This window comes from Pan troglodytes, chromosome 11 (assembly GCF_028858775.2).
Source record: "Pan troglodytes isolate AG18354 chromosome 11, NHGRI_mPanTro3-v2.0_pri, whole genome shotgun sequence".
Taxonomy (NCBI): Eukaryota; Metazoa; Chordata; class Mammalia; order Primates; family Hominidae; genus Pan; species Pan troglodytes.
In genome coordinates this window covers 83,986,619-84,005,894 of record NC_072409.2, presented here as the reverse complement: position 1 = coordinate 84,005,894, position 19,276 = coordinate 83,986,619, and the positions used below count along the sequence as shown (strand labels likewise).

The 19,276-nt window shown below is 37.8% G+C and overlaps 1 long non-coding RNA gene across 2 annotated transcripts in view; it reads left to right on the top strand.

The window, feature by feature from the left end:
• Positions 1–19,276, top strand: part of LOC107976851 (uncharacterized) — a 425,817-nt gene that overhangs the window by 155,959 nt on the left and 250,582 nt on the right. Inside the window, exon 3 of one of the 2 annotated variants that reach the window (XR_008537016.2) lies at positions 3,355–3,509. The exons of the other annotated variant lie outside the window; for it this stretch is intronic. This is a non-coding gene — a long non-coding RNA (uncharacterized LOC107976851). The remainder of the gene's footprint in view (positions 1–3,354; positions 3,510–19,276) is intronic. 2 annotated transcript variants of the gene reach the window in all.

Sequence of the window (19,276 nt, the reverse complement as noted above, 5' to 3'; positions counted from 1 at the left end):
ATTTCTCAGTATATAACAAGTGAGTATATAAGCACTAAATAAGTATTAAGGACTTTGAAAACTATAATTATACATGTGGTTAATAGATGCATTATAAATGACACTATCAGAGTAAATCAGTTCTTTTCAAATAACTATGAAACCTTATAAATATTGAGCATTAGCAAGAGCCCTTGAGTGACAATGACAGGAACCTAATTCAAACTAAGGCTAAAAAGGGACAAAACTGTTGTACTAGGAAAGAGATGAAGCTACAGTTAAAAGAAACTCAGGATAAGAGTTGGAGGGTGAATCCTGGTCACATTTGAATACTTTGGTCTGCATCTGGGGCATTTTTGCATCTGCTCTTCCCAGATTTCAATCCACAACATCCGCTTTGGCCTAGTGAGACGGCCCAGTGTTATTCCTATAAACTTCTCCATATGCCTGTGTTTGGTTTAGGGTTTTGTCCGAAGCAACCTAAGAGCTGCAAAATAATGCTGTTACAAACCAAAGCCCTTTACACTGTACCTCACCAACAAGATGAAACCAAGGGAAGCATAAAGGAATCAGCAGCCTGATCTCTTTTCTCAGCTTTTGGTTTCAGAAGCAGTCCCAGAAGAGATTAGTAGCATCATGTCAAGCAGAAAACAATAGCAAAAATAATGTCAAAGTCCAGAAGAGATAAGCCTGTCTGTTACAAGTAACACAAACACAGAAGCTCAGTCAGAGTCCAGGAAAAGTACTCGTATGCCAAATACAATTGAGTTCATCAAACAGACTTAATGCGTGATTCCAGAAAAACTAACTTGACATTTTCAGGGCCAGTGTAATATAATTTTGTTTTTAGAACATTGTTATTCTTTTAGCAATGTTTCTTACAAAAAGCATATGTGCTCATTCTAAAATTTTGAGATTACATTTAAAAAGTAACAAAAATTACTGGCAATTACTAACCTCTGGCTTCAAGGTTTTGTGCTTATTCCCCAGTATTTATACAGACACACTTTGAGTGTGTGTGTGTGTGTGTGTGTGTGTGTCTTCTTGTCTATTTATGCCTGTTTTTAATGTAAAAATAAGAAAAGGGTGAAGGGCTGGCATAAAACCTAGTTGTACACATATATTATGAAATTGTTTTTGATCATTAAATACCTGCTACTGGATTTTTGTGACAGTTGCCTAGAATTTCATGGAAAAAATGTACTATCATTTATTTAATTATTCCCTTTTTGTTGAGTGGGGTTTTTCTTTTCATTCTGAGCGGTTCTGCAATGAGTACTAATTAAATTAAACCACTGTAAACACCCATGAGTATTACCCCAGGAAATTCCCAGAGATTAAACCTTAGGTCAAATATTATGAAAAAAAATGTTAAAGCTTTTGAATGCCTAAAGATTTTACTAATATTTGCTGCCACAATAATTACTTCTCTGGAATGCCATTATTTCTTTACCAATTTTTAATACAGGAAACTATCTTTTAAAAATATTTCCATTTTAGAAAGGCTAAAAAGTATATTAAAATATTCAAGAATTCATATATATTCAAATATATTCAATGTTCAAATATATACTGCCTTTGAATAATTTGAATATGCTCTTTGAAGTTTGGATTTTTAAAAATAAATTGCTTATTTATTTTCTTTACCCTAATAGGTTCTAGCCACTGGAAATAAATGTCTCCATCCTCATGGAGTCTATGTTAGAGCAAAAAATAACAAATAATCAAATATGTAAACAGACTTTGTCAATGATAACCTCTATGGTAGATGAATAAGTTGATATGATAACAGCCTACTTTAAATAGGATGGTCAGGAAACACTTTACTTGTAGGAACTTGTTATATATTTAAGAAAGTATTCATTTGTTTATCTTACATACAGCACATATTTTTCTGAAGTTGTTTCAGATATAGGGGAGGAGCTAGGACCCAAGGCCCTGCCTGGAAATATCATTCATCTCCTCATGTGAGGAAAGAAACAATTCGTTAGGAGGTAATTGGTTAGGAGGTGGGGTGTTTGTGTAAAGAGACTAAACTTTTCCAGAGGTGTTTTGGCTGAGGATGGGATAAGAGAGGCTTGAAAAGAGAAGGAATGTTTTAGAGTGGGGAATGGTAAAGGAAAAGGGAGAGGCAAAACTATAAAAACTACGGTTTTTATAGTTTCGGGTTTTACATTTAAGTCTTTAATCCATCTTCAGTTAATTTTTGTAAAAGGTGTAAGGAAGGGATCCAGTTTCAGTTTTCTGCATATTGCTAGCCAGTTCTCCCAGCACCACTTATTTATTTATTCATCTGTTTTTTCAGATATTTTTATGCCTTCCCTTTTTTATTATACTTTAAGTTCTGGAATACATATACAGAACGTGCAGGTTTGTTACATAGGTATACACGTGCCATGGTGGTTTGGTGCACCCAGTAATCCATCACCTACATTAGGTATTTCTCCTAATGCTATCCCTCCCCTACCCCCCTATCCCCCAACAGGCCCCTGTGTGTGATGTTCCCCTCCCTGTGTCCATGTGTTCTCATTGTTCAACTCCCACTTGAGTGAGAACATGTGGTGTTTGGTTTTCTGTTCTTGTGTGAATTTTCCCAGCACCATTTATTAAACAGTGAATCCTTTCCTCATTGCTTGTTTTTGTCAGGTTTGTTGAAATCAGATGATTATACATGTGCAGTTTAATTTCTGTGTTCTCTATTCTTTTCCATTTGTCTATGTGCCTGTTTTTCGTACCAGTACCATGCTGTTTTGGTTATTGTAGCCTTGTAGTATAGTTTGAAGTCAGGTAGTGTGATGCCTCCAGCTTTGTTCTTTTAGCTTAGGATTGTCTTGGCTATGTGAGCTCTTTTTTGTTCCATATGAATTTTGGAATAGCTTTTTTTTTTCTAATTCTGTGAAGAATGTCAATGGTAGTTTAATGAGAATAGCATTGAATCTATAAACTGCTATGGGGAGTGTGACCATTTTTATGATACTGATTCTTCCTATCCATAAGAATGGAATGTTTTTCCATTTGGTTGTGTCCTCTCTGATTTCCTTCAGTGGTGGTTTGTAGTTCTCTTGAAGAGGTTCTTCACTTCCCTTATTACCTGCATTCCTAGGTATTTTATTCTCTTTGTGGCATTTTTGAATGGGAGTTCATTCATGATTTGGCTCTCTGCTTGTCTGTTGTTGGTGTATAGGAATGTTTGTGATTTCTGCATATCTTTTTTTGGGGGGGGGGTTGGCTTTGCTTAAGTGGCTTATCAGCTTCAGAAGCTTTTGGGTTGAGTCAGTGGGGTTTTCTAGACATAGGATCATGTCATCTGCAAACAAAGACAATTTGACTTCCTCTCTTCCCATTTAAATGCTCTCTATTTCTTTTTCTTTCCAGATTGCCCTGGCCAGAACTTCCAACACTGTGTTGAATAAGAGTGATGAGAGAGAGGGTGTCTTTGTCTTGTGCCAGTTTTCAAGGGGAATGCTTCCAGTTCTTGCCCATTCAGTATGATATTGGCTGTGGGTTTCTTATAAATGGCTCTTATTGAGGTATGTTCTTCAATATCTAGTTTATTGAGAGTTTTTAACATGAAAGGATGTTGAATTTTATTGAAGGCCTTTTCTGCATCTATTGAAATAACCATGTTGTTTTTGTCTTTAGTTCTGTTTATGTGATGAATTACATTTATTGATTTGCATATGTTGAACTAGCCTTCCATCCCAGGGATGAAGCTGACTTGATCGTGGTGGATAAGCTTTTCGATGTGCTGCTGGATTCGGTTTGCCAGTTTTTGTTTTTTTTTTTGAGAATGTTCACATCAAAGTTCATCAGGGCTATTGGCCTGAAGTTTCCTTTTTTTGTCGTATATCTGCCAGGCTTTGGTATTAGGATGATGCTGGCCTCACAAAATGATTTAGGAAAGTGTCCCTCCTCTTCAACTGTTTGGAATAGTTTCAGAATTAATGATACCAGCTACTCTTTGCACCTCTGGTAGAATTCGGCTGTGAATCCATATGAACCTGGGCTTTTTTGTTGATAGGCTATTTATTACGGCTTCAATTTCAGAACTTGTTATTGGTCTAATCAGGGATTCAACTTCTTCCTGGTTCAGTCTTGGGAGGGTGTATGTGTCCAGTAATTTATCCATTTCTTCTAGATTTTCCAGTTTATTTGCAGAGAGCTGTTTATAGTATTCTCTGATGATAGTTTGTATTTCTGTGGGGTCAGTGGCGGTATCCCCCTATTTCTGAGGGTGTTTATTTGAATCTTCTCTCTTTTCTTCTTTAGTAGTCTCACTAGCAGTCTATCTATCTTATTGAGTTTTTCAAAGAAAAAAAAAACAGCTCCTGGATTCTTCGATTTTTTGAAGGGTTTTTCACTTGGTGTTTTTTGACAGGGTTTGAGGGGCAGGAACTAGGGCAGAACAAACTTTTGGGAGCCCAGGTGTTGGGAAAAGACTCAGGGAAGGGGAAGGCACTGCCTTGGGTGGCCTCTGAGGTAAAGCCCAGGGCATCCACTCAAGCCCTGTGAGTGGGAACTGGCATCAGCAGCCGGACCACCACTGACTCGAACTGAGAGGGAAGACATAGTCCTTCAGAAAGGAGGCCAGGAGAAATCTCACCAGCTCCAGCATGGCCTCCTTACATGGATTCCCTGGCATGCTATGCTTTCCATGTTTGTCCTAATTCATCTTTTGAGACCCCAGTTTACTCTGATGCCAGGCATCACATGGAGATTTTCCCAGAGGGACCAGGGCTGCAGGACGGGATGGTCCTTGCACACCACATGTCCCTGGTCAGCGGCTCAGGTCAGGCAGACCCTGGGTGGAAATGGTGCACTCTAGCTTCCAAAAGAAAATAAATGCAAGCAAGCCAGTCAGCTCTGGTGTTTGTGGGTATTTTCATCTCAGCGGCAGTCCTCCTTTTTCCTTGGGAGATTCTGAAAAGGGCGGGTGTGTAGGAAGGCAGAGAATGGGGATGTTTGGTTCAGTACTTAAATTTCTGAGCCTCAGTCCACAAAAATTTCAGCAATATTTGTACTTAGTGCTACATGAATTCTATCTCTGTGGGCTTTCCACCCCCCCATTCCCAGATTTACTATAAATGCTCCTTAAAACGTATCTAAGCTGTTATTTTATGATAGCTTTCCTTAATTTGTTTATAGCTATTGCGCATTTTCTATGTTTGGACTAACATTATGTTCAAATATCTAGATATTTTCTCTTTGCCATATGTTTCAAATAAAGAAATGTTTATACCTCTTTGGAGAAAAAAACGGGAAAATGAGGGAGAAAATAAATTATAGAATGAGTATGTTAAGCTAAATCCTCATTTTTTATAGCAAGAATTTAATAGACTATATTAAAAAATAATAAATCAATAAATAGTAATATTACATTATTTAATAAAAGGAGGCAACTAAAATTAATAACTGAGCCCATTAAAAGATAATTCAAAAGAGATTGGAATTGGAGATCTATGTGTAGGATCGTTCTATTTATTTTTACTATAACCCTTTAAAATATTTTTATTATATGTTTATTTTGCTGTGATAAAAATAAAAATAAACACCAAAAACTAAAAATGAGAACAAAAACGTAAACTAACAAATATCTGAGGACTGTCATAGCTCAACTATCAAACTTTTGTTTGCTAAGAACTAAGAGAAATTAAACAATTTTGTCTAATAAGAGTATTGCCATGTATTACATATTAAGAAAATAAAAGTATGAACTTAAGAGTGAATTTTAGCATCAGTAACTTCAGGGTTTCATGTTCCAAAAAGCCTGTATGACAGTTTTCTAGTTTTTTCTCTAGCTCATGAACTGATTTGCATCAGAGTTAAAACAAGAAGATAAATAGTGCTGGAGCTGGGAAGCATTGATTGTTAGAAACTGCCAAGAAGAACGCAATTGCTAATGTAAATGACAAATATTAGAGGAAGAATACAATTTACAAATGACCATTAAAAATGACACAAAGAAATGATTGCTGTTTGGAAAAAAAAAAATTTAGTGTGTTTGGTAATTATGCTTGACTTTTTTTCTACCAACATATAAACAATGGTTTAAAAATGAGATTCAAATCTGCTTATGGTACTTGATATCACTATCTTTATATTGTTAATGGCAGCACGGCCCATTTGGAGCCGTCACTGCCATCATGCTGGTGGAAGCAGGGAGATGCCACCTGGGCTGCACACTCCACAGAGCTGGGAGGAGCCAGGGACAAGCGGGAGCCCCATCCCTTCCAAGTTGGTGGGGCAAGAGCTCCCCAGGTGCAACAGCAGCTGCCCAAGTCGTGGCTGCAAACCCGGACCTCTCACTGCACAGGGCAGCAGGAGCCCCACCCCACCTGTCTCAGCTGCAGCCGCCCAAGTTACCACAGTGGACCTGGGCCTCCCTGTGCTCTTGGGAGTGCCGAGAGCAGGCAGAAGCCCCGCCCTCCTGGGCAAAGCTGCAGCCTCCCAAGCCGCTGCTGCAGACCCAGGCCTCCCACTCCACAGAGCAGGAAGGAGCCCTGTACCCCCACACGGCTGTAGCCACCCAAACCGCAGCTGCAGATCCAGGCATCCCTGCACTCTTGGGGGCCCAAGAAGCTGCTCCCTGCCCTCACAGGCTCAGAAGTGCCTGCTCCCTCTGCCTGGCTTCTCCCTGTTACTGGCACCCGCTCTGGTGTCGGAGCAAAGTCAGGTGGAGCCCAGGTGCTGTCACAGCCTGGCCAGTTGTGCACATCCTCAGGGCAGTGCTGACACACCAGCCCCCTGTTTCTCAGCCTCCTCCAGACTTTGGGTGCCTACGAGCAAAGGAAGGAGGGCAATGGGTAGCTGAGGGAAGCTGCACGCTAGCCTTCAGGCACCCCTTGTCACCTACAGCCTGGAAACCATAAACAGCATCAGGAGGTAGGCTCCTACAGGTTCCTGGGCAGAAGGGGGCAGGTCCCTGGTAAGGCCCACCTTCAGACCAGGGAGGGCCAGCTGGCTCCCAGTCCCACAGACTGGGGTGGGAATTTGTTGTGCCTTTTCTGGGCCTGCCCATGGCCACCTATGGACCAATCAGCATGCACTTGCTCCCCTGTCAGGCCCATAAAAGCCCTGGGCTCAGCACTGCTGAGCCAGCATTGGCTCAACCAGCTGTGGAGAGGAGTTACCCATGCCAGGGCTTCACCTCTGCTGAGAGGAGCAGATGTCGGGATGACCAGCTGCAGACAGGAGCTGTTTTAGAAGCTGAGAGTAGAACAGCAGTAACAGTGTCCGGGTTGTGAGGAAAACAGGAAAATGAAGGTCAAAGGGTACAAACATCCAGATAAAAGATGAAGAAGTTCTGGAGATCTAGTGTACAGCATGGGTAGTGGTGAATGTGTTACTTCATTTGACTGTGGTAATCATTACACAGTGTGTATGTGTATCAAATCATGTTGTATACCTTGAATATATACAATCTTTGTCAGTTAAATATTTTTGTAAAAAACATCTGTGGGCTACACATCTATCTACTTGAGAAACAATAAAAATAAAATTTTTGTTTATTTTTTAAAATTTATTTTTATTTTTTGAGACAGGGTCCCACTCTGTTGCACAGGCTAGTGCACAGTGGCACAATCACAGCTCACTGCAGCCTCGAACTCCCAGGCTCAAGCAATCCTCTCACCTCAGTCTCCTTGGTAGCTAAGACTACAGGTGGGCACCACCATGCCCGGCTAAGTTTTTTATTTTTTGTAGAGACAGGGTCCCACTGTGTTGCCCAGACTGGTCTTGAACTCCTAGTTTCAAGTGATCCTCCCACCTTGGCTCCCGAAATGCTTCGATTATGGGCATGAGCCACCACACCTAGCCAAAATTGTTTGTTATGAAAAAAAAAAAACATAAGTATTATATTAGAAATGCCATTGTGGTGACAATATGTACAATTAATTTCCTGATATATTTTAAATAATTTTTTCATGTGAATAAAATCAATGTTACATTATAGAAAATCTGGAAAATAAAAAAGAACACAGATGCTCTTTGACTTATGATGGGTTTATGTCCTGATAAACTCATTGTAAGTTGAAAATACCATTAGGTCATAAATGTATTTAATACACCTAACCTACCAAACATCATAACTTATTCTTGTCTGTCTGAAACATGCTCAGAATACTCACATTAGCCAACAGATGGGCAAAATCATCTAACACAGAGCTTGTTTTATAAAACATTTTATAATTAAAAAACTCAAAATTTGAAGCATGGTTTTTACTGAATGCTTGTCACTTTTGCACCATCATGAAGTTGAAAAAGTTTAAGTAAAAGCATCATAAGTTGGGACTACCAGTATAAATTATCTAATTGCCTGATATCTCACACACAGCAATAAATGTTCTAAACATCTTACCCATTTTATGCATATGTGTAATATTTAAACAGTGTGGGCATTGTTCTATACCAGCATTTTTTCTCTAAGCAGTTTGTGTCATGTCACAATCATGAGAGGATTCCTCCACAACATTGAATTGGTAAAGCATAGTTCACAGTGTAGATATGCCATAACTTAGCAAATGTCCTCCTTTTATAGTAGCTTTGAAAGTTTTACATTTATTTTGCTGTTGAAAATTTCACTTCAGTGATCATTCTTGCGTGTCAATCTTTGTGCTTGTCTATTATTATTTTCTAAGTTAAAAGGTTAAATTACTCATTCAAAAGATGAGACACTTTCATAATAACTGCCAAATAACACTCTGGAAAGTTGTATCCATTAACAGTTTTATATGCAGTGTGTGGCAACATTTATTTTATAACAACCATGTAAAAATTGGTATTTTTCTTTGTAGTCTTTACTAATTTTAAAAGTGAAAATGCTATCTTAATTTACCTTTATTTAATTACTTTTGAAGTTGGGCATTTGTTTATATGTTTCTCAGCCATTGATGTTTCATTTTTGGCCTTTTACTTTTCATTTTTTAGTTAATTTTATTTCTATGGTTTGATATAGTTTTTAAAAAAATTATTCAACTATTTACTACATATTTGTGAGGTAGGTAGGAGAAAATGAGTACTGTATTTTTAACTTTACTAGATAAGATAATGCCTGATTGTTTTCTTTTTCCAAATAGTTTCACATTCTCACCCAAATATCATGTTGTCAAACTTTTAAATTTTGTTAATTTGGTGGGTATAATGGTTTCTTATTAATTTTGACTTGCATTTTTTCAATTGCAACTGAGGTTGACAACTTTTTGATATATTTATTATCTAATTGGATTTTGTAAATCTCTTTCATCATTTCTCTGTTCACTTGGATTTTTCCCATGTATTCGTTTGTTGCTGGTATATAGAAATACAAATTGATTTTGTGTACTTGGTTGGTATTTAGTTACTTTGTCTCTTATTAAATCAAATAATGTATCTAATATTACTTTGGATTTTCTATACACATAATGACAATTTTAAACCTCTCTCCTAATTTTTAAATATCTAATGTATTTGTTTATTCAATTATTTATTCCTTCTTTCCTTGGCCTCACAAGTCTGGTAAACTGGACCTCCAGTTCAATCATGACAAGTGTTATTAGTAGGCACCCTTGAATATTTTCCATTTTTAAGAGAAAGTTTTCATTATTTCAATATTAATAATGATTTTTCTCTACATTTCTTTGTACTATACCCTGAGTACACTTTTTCACATTTAACTTTTAGTTCACTAATTTCTCTTCCACTTTGTCTACTCTGATTCTTAGCTCTCACTTTTTTTCTCATTTTTTTATAATTTCAAATTTTATTTTAGATTCAGGGGGTACATGTGCAGGTTTGTTACATGGGTATATTGCTTGATGCGGAGGTTGGGGGTGTGATTGATCCTAGTCACCCAGGTACTGAGCATAATATTCAGTAGCTACTTTTCCAAGCTTTCTCCTTCTCCTTTCCTCCTCCATTAGCCCCCAGTGTCTATTGTTGCTATCTTTATGTCTATGAGTACCCACTGTTTAGCTCCCACTTATAAATGAGAACACACAGTATTTGCTTTTCTGTTCCTGTGTTAATTCACTTAGATAGTGGCCTCCATCTGCATTCTTGTTGCTGCAAAGGGCATGATTTCATTCTTTTTTATAGCCATATTCTGTGGTACGTATGCACCACATTTTCTTTATCCAATTCACTATTGAAAGGCACCTAGGATGATTCCATGTTTTTGCTATTGTGAATAGTATTGTGATTAACATATGAGAGCATGTGTCTCATTTTTTTTTTTTCTTTGGGAGACGGAGTCTCGCTCTGTTGCCCAGGCTGGAGTGCGGTGCCATGATCTTGGCTCACTGCAAGCTCCGCCTCCCGGGTTCACGCCATTCTTCTGCCTCAGCCTCCCGAGTAGCTGGGACTACAGGCGCCCGCCACCATGCCTGGCTAATTTTTTGTATTTTTAGTAGAGACGGGGTTTCACCATGTTAGCCAGGATGGTCTCGATCTCCTGACCTTGTGATCTGCCAACCTCGGCCTCCCAAAGTGCTGGGATTACAGGCGTGAGCCACCGCACCCGGCCATTTTATTTTTTTATATATACCCAGTAATAGCACTGCTGAGTCAAATAGTAGTTCTATTTTAAGTTGTTTGAGAAACCTACAAACTGCTTTCCACAGTGGCTGGACTAATTCACATTCCCACCAATGGTGTATAAGTGTTCCTTTCTCTCAGCAGCCTCACTAGCGTTTGTTGTTTTTTGACCTTTTAATAATAGCCATCCTGACTGGTGGAAGATGGTATCTCATTGTCATTTTGATTTGCATTTCTCCGATGACTAATAATGATGATCATTTTTTCATATGTTTTTTGGCCACTTTTATGTCTTCTTTTGAGAAGTGTTTGTTCATGTTTTTTGCCCATTTTTCAATGAGGTTATTAGTATTATTATTATTATTATTATTATTATTATTATTATTTTTGCTTGTTCAGTTGTTTAAGTTTCTTATAGATTCTGGATATTAGACTTTTGTTGGATGCAGAGTTTGCAAATATTTTCTCTTGTTCTGTAGTTTGTCTGCTTACTCTATTGATAGTTTATTTTGCTGTGCAGAACCTCTTTAGTTTAATTGGGTCCCACTTGTCAATTTTTGTTTTTGTTGCAATTTTGAGAACTTAGTCATAAATTATTTCCCAAGGCCAATGTCCAGAATGGTATTTCCTAGGTTTTCTTCGAGAATTTTTTTATGGATTGAAATCTTATACTTAAATCTTTAATTCATATTGAGTTAATTTTTGTATATGGTAAAAGGTAGGGGTCCAGTTTCATTCCTCTGCATATGACTAGCTAGCTACCTAGCATCATTTATTGACTAAGGAGTCCTTCCCCATTGCTTAGTCTTGTCAACTTTGTAAAAGATCAGATGGTTGTAGGTTTGCAGCTTTATTTCTGGGTTCTCTATTCAGTTGCATTGGTCTGTGTGTCTGTTTTTCTACCAGGACCATACTGTGTTGGCTACTGTGGCCTTATAGTATTGTTTGAAATTCAGTAATGTGATGCTCCAACTTTGTTCTTTTTGCCTATGATTGCTCTGGCTATTTGGGCTCTTTTTTGGTTCCACATGAATTTTAGCATAGTTTTTACTAGTTCTATGAAAAATGGTATTGGTTGTTTTGTTATGGGATCGTTGGGGTGTCATTTTTCTGGCCAGAAACATCTGTGGCTGGTGGTACCTTTGCTTGAGTTTTGTTAGGGCCCTCTGGGCTCGTTTCACTCACTCAGCCTGGCAGACTGTGCTCAGCTCTCACTACCGGCCTGAGTACTATGCCTGCCAAGGGTGAGTAAGGCGCGGAATGTCAAGGGTGTGTGGGTGAGCATGGGGTCCAGCCGCTGCAAACAGTCAGTCATGCCAGCTGCTGCAGCAGAGTAGGAAGCTCCAGGTGCTAGCACAGGTGCTGGCACTTTGTGAGGCTGTGGCTGGACCAAGCACACTGCAAGCAGCTTCCATGGCTAACACCAGGGAACCTGGTGGCATCTAGAAGCTTGGAGACTCCGGGAACTCAAAGAGGGAGTCACAGCCCTGGCTCAGGGAGCTCCCAGGTGTAGAGTCACTTAAGGGCTTTAGCTCTCTTCTTTCCTTCTCCTCACCCCAACATGGCAAGCAAGGGGCATATCTCAGCCCTGTTTGTGTTACCGCTCTTTTAGCCTCATTTGGCAAGTCTTGAGTTATCATCCTGTGCCTGGGAAGAATGAGGTATGCAGACAAGTAGAAGGTGAGTAAGACGAAGAGGAGCTTTATTGAGCGATAGAACAGCTCAGAGGAAGCCCACAAGGGGCAGCTCCTTTCCACAGCCAAGGTGTCCCAACTAGTGTTCAGCTGCTAGCAGAGTGGGTAGCTCTGAGAAAGCAATGGGGGGGCACTTCCCAGGCCCCTGAGAGTGCAGGGATGCCTGGGTTTGCATGCCTGCTCTGTGGAGTGGGAGACTCACATCTGCAGCCATGATTTAGGTGGCTGCAGCTGCACCTGGGAGGGCGGGGCTCCTGCCTCCTCCCAGCTCCAGCTGGCTCCATGAAGTGTGCAGCCCCAGCATGGTGGCAGTAGCTGCTCCAGATGGCCCACCACTGCCGTCAGTTTCATAGGAATAGCACTGAGTTTGTCAATGGCTTTGGGCAGCATGGCTATTTTAGCAATATTGATTCTTCCGATCCATGAGTGTGGAATGTTTCTCCATTTGTTTCAGTAGTGTCTTGTCCCCTTTGTAGAGCTCTTTCACCTCCTTGTTTGTATGTTTCGTAGATATTTTAGTTTTTTTATGACTATTGTTTTTCCAAATGTTTTTCCATTTGTTCATGTGATCCATGGTTTCTTTCAGCAATGTTGTGTAGCTGTCTTTGTAAAGAACTTTCACGTCCTTGGTTGGATTCTTAAGTATTTATTTTTTGTGTGTGGCTATCGTGAATGAGATTGCATTCTTGATTTGGCTCTCAGCTTGAATGTTATTGGTGTACAGAAATGCTACTGATTTTTGTACCTTGATTTTGTAAACATACTTATTTTATATAGTGTATGTGATAATCTTACGACTTAGTCTCTGTGGGTAAATATTTATTTTTTCTAATGATTCTTAGTCATGGTGAATTATTTTCTTATTTATTTTGAGATGTTTGATTGTGAACTTGTTTTCCTCTGGAAGACATAACTTTGGAAATTTTTTGAAGCCTACATTTAAGAATTCCTACAGAGAAAACATTCATCTGTCTTTATGAGATGCCTTCTGGAACTACCAGTTGGCTTTAAATTTAAACTACCTTTTCAGGCTTTCTTCTTCAGAGTTTATTTGAACCATCATAATTGCGTACATTTTGTTCCCACTCATGTGACAGCTGACCTGTCATTATGAAGAATCGGGAGTGTCTTTCTACTTTCTCCAGAAACAAAGCTGCAAGTTGATTTGTATGATTCTCATTATAGGATTTTTTCCCTTGGAGTTTCACCTCTCCAGGAGCCCTGGCTTTATATGTTTGTTATCATTATTACAATAATCATACATGACTACTAAAGTTCTAATGAATCAAAACAAGGGTTGCCTTTCAGCAAAGTACATTTTTCACATTTTCCTCCAGTTGTTAAATAAAACTGTTCACATGCTATCTCCTAAGCAACACATTTCCCTATAAAAGCCAATATTTTCAAATTTAAATATTTTTAGAATTTTAAAATTTAGAATACTACAAGATCTGGAACTTTAAGATCTGGAAAATCTCTATAACAAGGAATAATAATAACACAGGGATAACAATATCGTTGCATGTTGATGAATATTTTAAGCTAATGCATTCTAGATGCTGTATCCTATATATACATTTTATTCTTTTATTCTCTAATTCTCCGAGCCGAACAGAATCATTAATGAAAGTATGAATCATTCTACAATGAGAATTAAAATAATCTTCCTGTACTAAAAGGCACTTAAGATCCAATTGATGATATTAATTAATATTACTAAAATTGTATAATACTTGTAATTATTATACTTAGAAAACTTAGAAACATAGAAATTTGTATTCTTTCATATTAGCCATGTTATCAGATCGCATAACCTTCTCTAGTGATCTTATCTTCAATTCCCTGAACTACATGATGTAGTCTATTGCTCTTTGGAAATGTCTCAATATTTCCAAAATTTATCTAATACCTTAAAAAGGAACATCAACAGACGAACTTAGTTTTCAGCATTAAAAGCAAGATAAATATTTATAATACAATGAAAAACAGTCTTACGTAAAATTGCACTAATGCTTGTCATCCATTATCAACTGACATGGTAAACATATGGACCTGCAATGTGTGTGTGTGTGTGTGTGTGTGTGTACAATGCACATATACATATACACATGGTCATGCACTTCATAACAATGTTTCAGTCAACAACAGACCACATATACAATAGCAGTCCCATAAGATTATAATGTGGCTGGAAAATCCCTATCATCTAGTAACTTCACGACATCATAGCATAATGCAGTACCCATGTGTAGCACAGTGCATCACCTACATGTTTGTAGAGATGCTGATGTAATCAAACATATACACTTCCAGTAATATAAAAATAGATCATACAATTATATATCATATAAATACTTAATAGTGATAATAAATGACTATGTTACTGGTTCATGTATTTACTATAATTCTTATCATTATATTAGAGTGTACTTCTATTTATAAAAAAGAAAAATGTAACTAAAACAGCCTCAGGCTGGTCTTCATTAGGTATTCTAGAAGAGGGCATTGTTATAGGAAATGGAAACTCCATGTGTGTGTTATTGCCCTTGAAGTCTTTCCAGTGGGATAAGATGTGGAGGTGGAAGACAATGATATTGATGACCCTGAGCCTGTGTAGGCCTAGGCTAATGTGTGTGTTTGTGTCTTGGTTTTTAACGGAAATGTTTAAAAGTGAAAAAAAGAATCTAGGCTGGGTATGGTGGTTCACGCCTGCAATTCCAGCACTTTGGGAGGCTGAGATGGGTGGATTGCTTGAGCCCAGGAGTTGGAGACCAACCCAGGCAACATGGCAAAACCCTATCTCCACCAAGAAAGATACAAAAATTAACTGGATGTGGTGGTGCATGCCTGTGGTCCCAGCTACTCAGGAGGCTGAAGTAAGAGGATGGCTTGAGCCAGAGAGGTGGAGGTTGCATTGAGCCAAGATCACACCACTGCACTCCAGCCTGGGTGACAGAGTGAGACCCTGTCTCAAAAAAAAAAAAGAAAAATAATTTTAAATTTCAAAAATAGAAAAAATTTATATAATAAGAATATAAAGAAAGAATATCTTGTCCAGCTGTGCAACATGTTTGTGTTTTAAGCTAGATGTTATTACGAGAGTCGAAGAGTTTAAAATTTTTAAAGTTCACAAAGTAAAAAATGTTACAGTAAGCTAAGGTTAATTTATTATTAAAGAAAGACAATTAATGTTAGAAATTAATGCACCCTAAGTGTCCAGTGTTTATAAAGTCAATAGGAGTGTATAGTAATGCCCTAGGCCTTCAGATTCACTCACCACTCACTCGCTGATTCACCCAGAGCAACTTCCAATCCTGCAAACTCCATTCATGCTAAATGCCCTATGCAGATGTACTATTTTTTATCTTTTATACCATATTTTTACTGTATTCTTCCAAAGTGCTGGGATTACAGGTATGAGCCACCATGCCCAGCCAGAAAAAGCAATGTGGATATTGATTACAGTTACATCAGGAAATGCAACTTTAAATCACTTTATCACTTTTCTATGTTTAGATACACAAATGCTTACCATTGTATTACAATTTCCTACAGTATTCAGTACAGTAACAGTACAGGTTTGTAGCCTAGCAGCAATAAGCCCTACCAGATAGCCTAGGTACGTAGTGGGCTATACCATCTAGGTTTGTGGAACTACACTCTATAATGTTCACACAATGATGAAATAGCCTAAAGACATGATTCTGAGAACGTATACCTATCATTAAGTGATGCGTGACTATATACATACATATACATATATATGTATATTTTTGTAATATACCCTATATTTTATTTCAAAGGCAGTTGTGAAAACTCATCAGCCTTGATTGCAAATCAAATTATTTTTGTCCAGCATGAAAATTAACATGCTCTTATTCTATAAACAGAAAAATACACCAGATTTTTAAAGTTACAACATATATTTAGCAGCGGTATTTATCTTATTGCTTATATTTTATCTTATATACAGTAAAATACTAGGTATCTTATATTTTTATTAGTATAATAAAAGACACCTCCTCATCTTTAATTAATCACACAAATAAGATAATCCAATTGATGGAACATGATTCAAATATGAAAAAATATCCTTTCACATAATTAACATTGCTAGATGGATTTTTCTTTAGATATTAATTGATATGAAATTTATATGATTTGCATATTCTAGAGGGTAATTAAACTGACACATGTTCAAATCAACTTTAGGACAAAACTGATTAAAAGTGTTGACTTCCAACCAAAATGACTGATTGGCTTTTAATGCACTGAATGCACTGTAGTGTTCAGAAGGCGATTTATACAGGAGAAGGAAGGTATGTTAGTTTCCCGTTGCTTTTGTGACATATCAACACAAACGTAGTGGCTTAAGACAACACAAAATTATTATTGTACATTTTTGAAGTTCAGAAATCTTAAATTCAGTCTTACAGGGCCACAATCAAAGATAGCATTTCTTCCAGAAGCTCTAAGGGAGAATCTATGTGTGGTAGGTAGAATAATGGCCCTCCAAAGATGTCCATGTTTGGACAGCCCCAAATCTGTGACTATATTAACTTACATAGTAAAGGTGGTTTTGCAGATGTCATTAGGTTAACGATCCTGAGATGGAGAAATTAACCTGGATGATCCAATGGGCCCAATGGAGTTGCAAGGATCCTTATAAAAGGAGAGCAGGAGGGTCAGAGTCGGAGAATTTGATGTGAAGATGGAAGTAGAGGTTGGAGTGACACTTTGAAGATGGAAGAAGAGCCATGTAGAGGAATGAAGGTAGTATCTAGAACCTGGAAAAGGTAAGAAAAAAATTCTCCCCTAGAGCCACCAGAAGGAACATGCAAAAAGCAAGGAAGCACTTTCTCCTCTAAAGCCTCCAGAAGAAATGCAGCTCTGCTAGCACCTTGAGTTTAGCCCTGTAAAAGCCATTTCAGCTTCTGACCTCAAGAACTGTAAAGCAATAAACTTGGGTTGCATTTAGCTACTAAATGTGTGGTTATATCTTATGCCAGCCATAGAAAAATAGCATACTGTTCCTTGCTTTTTATCCTTCCATTATTGAGCCCACCCAATGTAACTTCCCCATCTCAACACTCTTAATTTAATCACATCTGCAAAGTCCCTTTTTCCATGTAAGATAACATTCATGGGCTCCATGGATTATGATATGAACATTAGGGGGTGGAAGAAGGTAAGGAGGTATTCTGTCAACCACAGAAATTGATGCATCTTTTTAAATCAGAAATGTATCAGAATTATTAAAAAAAAATCAGTTCTAAGACTTCCTTCTTATTGCGGGAATACATATACTCAATTACTTCTACAGACTAATAAAACTTAAAAACATGAACTTGGCTATGGTGGTTTAACAAGAATACACAATAGAAAAGTAGATATGACTTCCAAAACAGATATAACTTCCGAACCAGTAGGAGAAAAACAATGGAGCAAAGAATATCAGATTTAGCCAACAAGAAACAGGGAGGAAAAAATAATATGATAGCTTATGGTATGTAAATCAAACTCATAAAAATCAAAAGAGAATCAGAGGACTCCAGTTTCATAGTAGCATATGTTAACCTAAATTTGTCTGAAACTGATAACTCACACTATAAAGAATACAGAATACACACACACGACATGATTTAAATTACTTAACACTATTAATATTAAAGATGATGGTGAAATAGCATCTCAATGAAAAAACATTAAAATAAATTTTTGATAAAAAATGCTAGACTTCCCATTTTTAAAACATTATATTTCTGCTGACTTCTTAGTCACCGCTAAAATAATGATAAATACAATTTTTAAATATAAATTTTTTAATATAAAAATCTAGAACAATGAAAATAGGAGTGAGGCCATCCTAAGATGAGTGATTTCAATAAATTTTGATGAATGTTCACAGTGCTGTAAAGACCCCACCCAATTGCCTCAATCTGAGACAATTTGGGAGCCATCTTAGCTCTACAGATACCTGCAGGAGTGGGCTGAGGACTTTGGTTTGATTACCTGACAGTGCAAACTCTCCCTTTGCCCAATTTGGCTTCCCTCACATCCAGGGGTATTAATCCAGAGACCTCATTCCAATAAGCTTCCTCTATTAAAAATCTCTCTCTGAGTCCAGTTCCCAGAAAACAGGCAATATGAATCTAAAGCTTATACCATGCTATACTGATTCTCCATGTGCTGTATTTATAAATGTTTATACTGCTGCTAATGCACTTTCTATATACAAGTATTGTTTTAAGAGCTTTTCATAAGTTAACTCATTTAATACTAGAAATAAGCCTATAGGAGGTACTGTTATTATGCACATTTTACAAATATACCAATTCATACAGGACATAGATAGATATATAGCTAGAGATTATTTAAAATAATACTCAGAACAATTAAAAAGTAACACATACTCTGAAATATTTTGACATACTTTTCTCTAAAAATATCAAGATACTTTACCCTGTGGAGAATACTTTTTTTTTCACTTTATTACTTAATTATTTGTTTAACATTTTTTTTGAATTTCAATAGGTGTTTGTGGAACAGGTGGTGTTTGGTCACATGAATAAGTGCTTTAGTAGTGATTTCTGAGATTTTGGCGCACCCATAACCAGAGCAGTGTACACTGTACGCAATGTGTAGTATTTTATCCCTCACCCACCTCCCATCCTTTACCCCAAGTCCCTGAAGTCCATTGTATCTTTTGTTTGTTTGTTTGTTTGTTTAGACAGAGTCTCACTCTGTTGCCCAGGCTGGAGTGCAGTGGCATGATCTCGGGTCACTGCAATCTCTGCCTCCTGGGTTCAAGTGATTCTCCTGCCTCAGCCCCCCAAGTAGCTGGGATTACAGGAGCCTGCCAGCACGCTCCAACTACTTTTTTTTTTTTTTTGTATTTTTAGTAAAGACTGGGTTTCACTATGTTGCCCAGGCTGGTCTCAAACTCCTGACCTCATGATCCGCCCACCTTGGCCTCCCAAAGTGCTAGGATTACAGGAGAGAGCCACTGCACCCGGCCCATATGCCTTTGCCTCCTCATAGCTTAGCTCCAACTTATGAGTGACAACATACAATGTTTGGTTTTCCATTCCTGA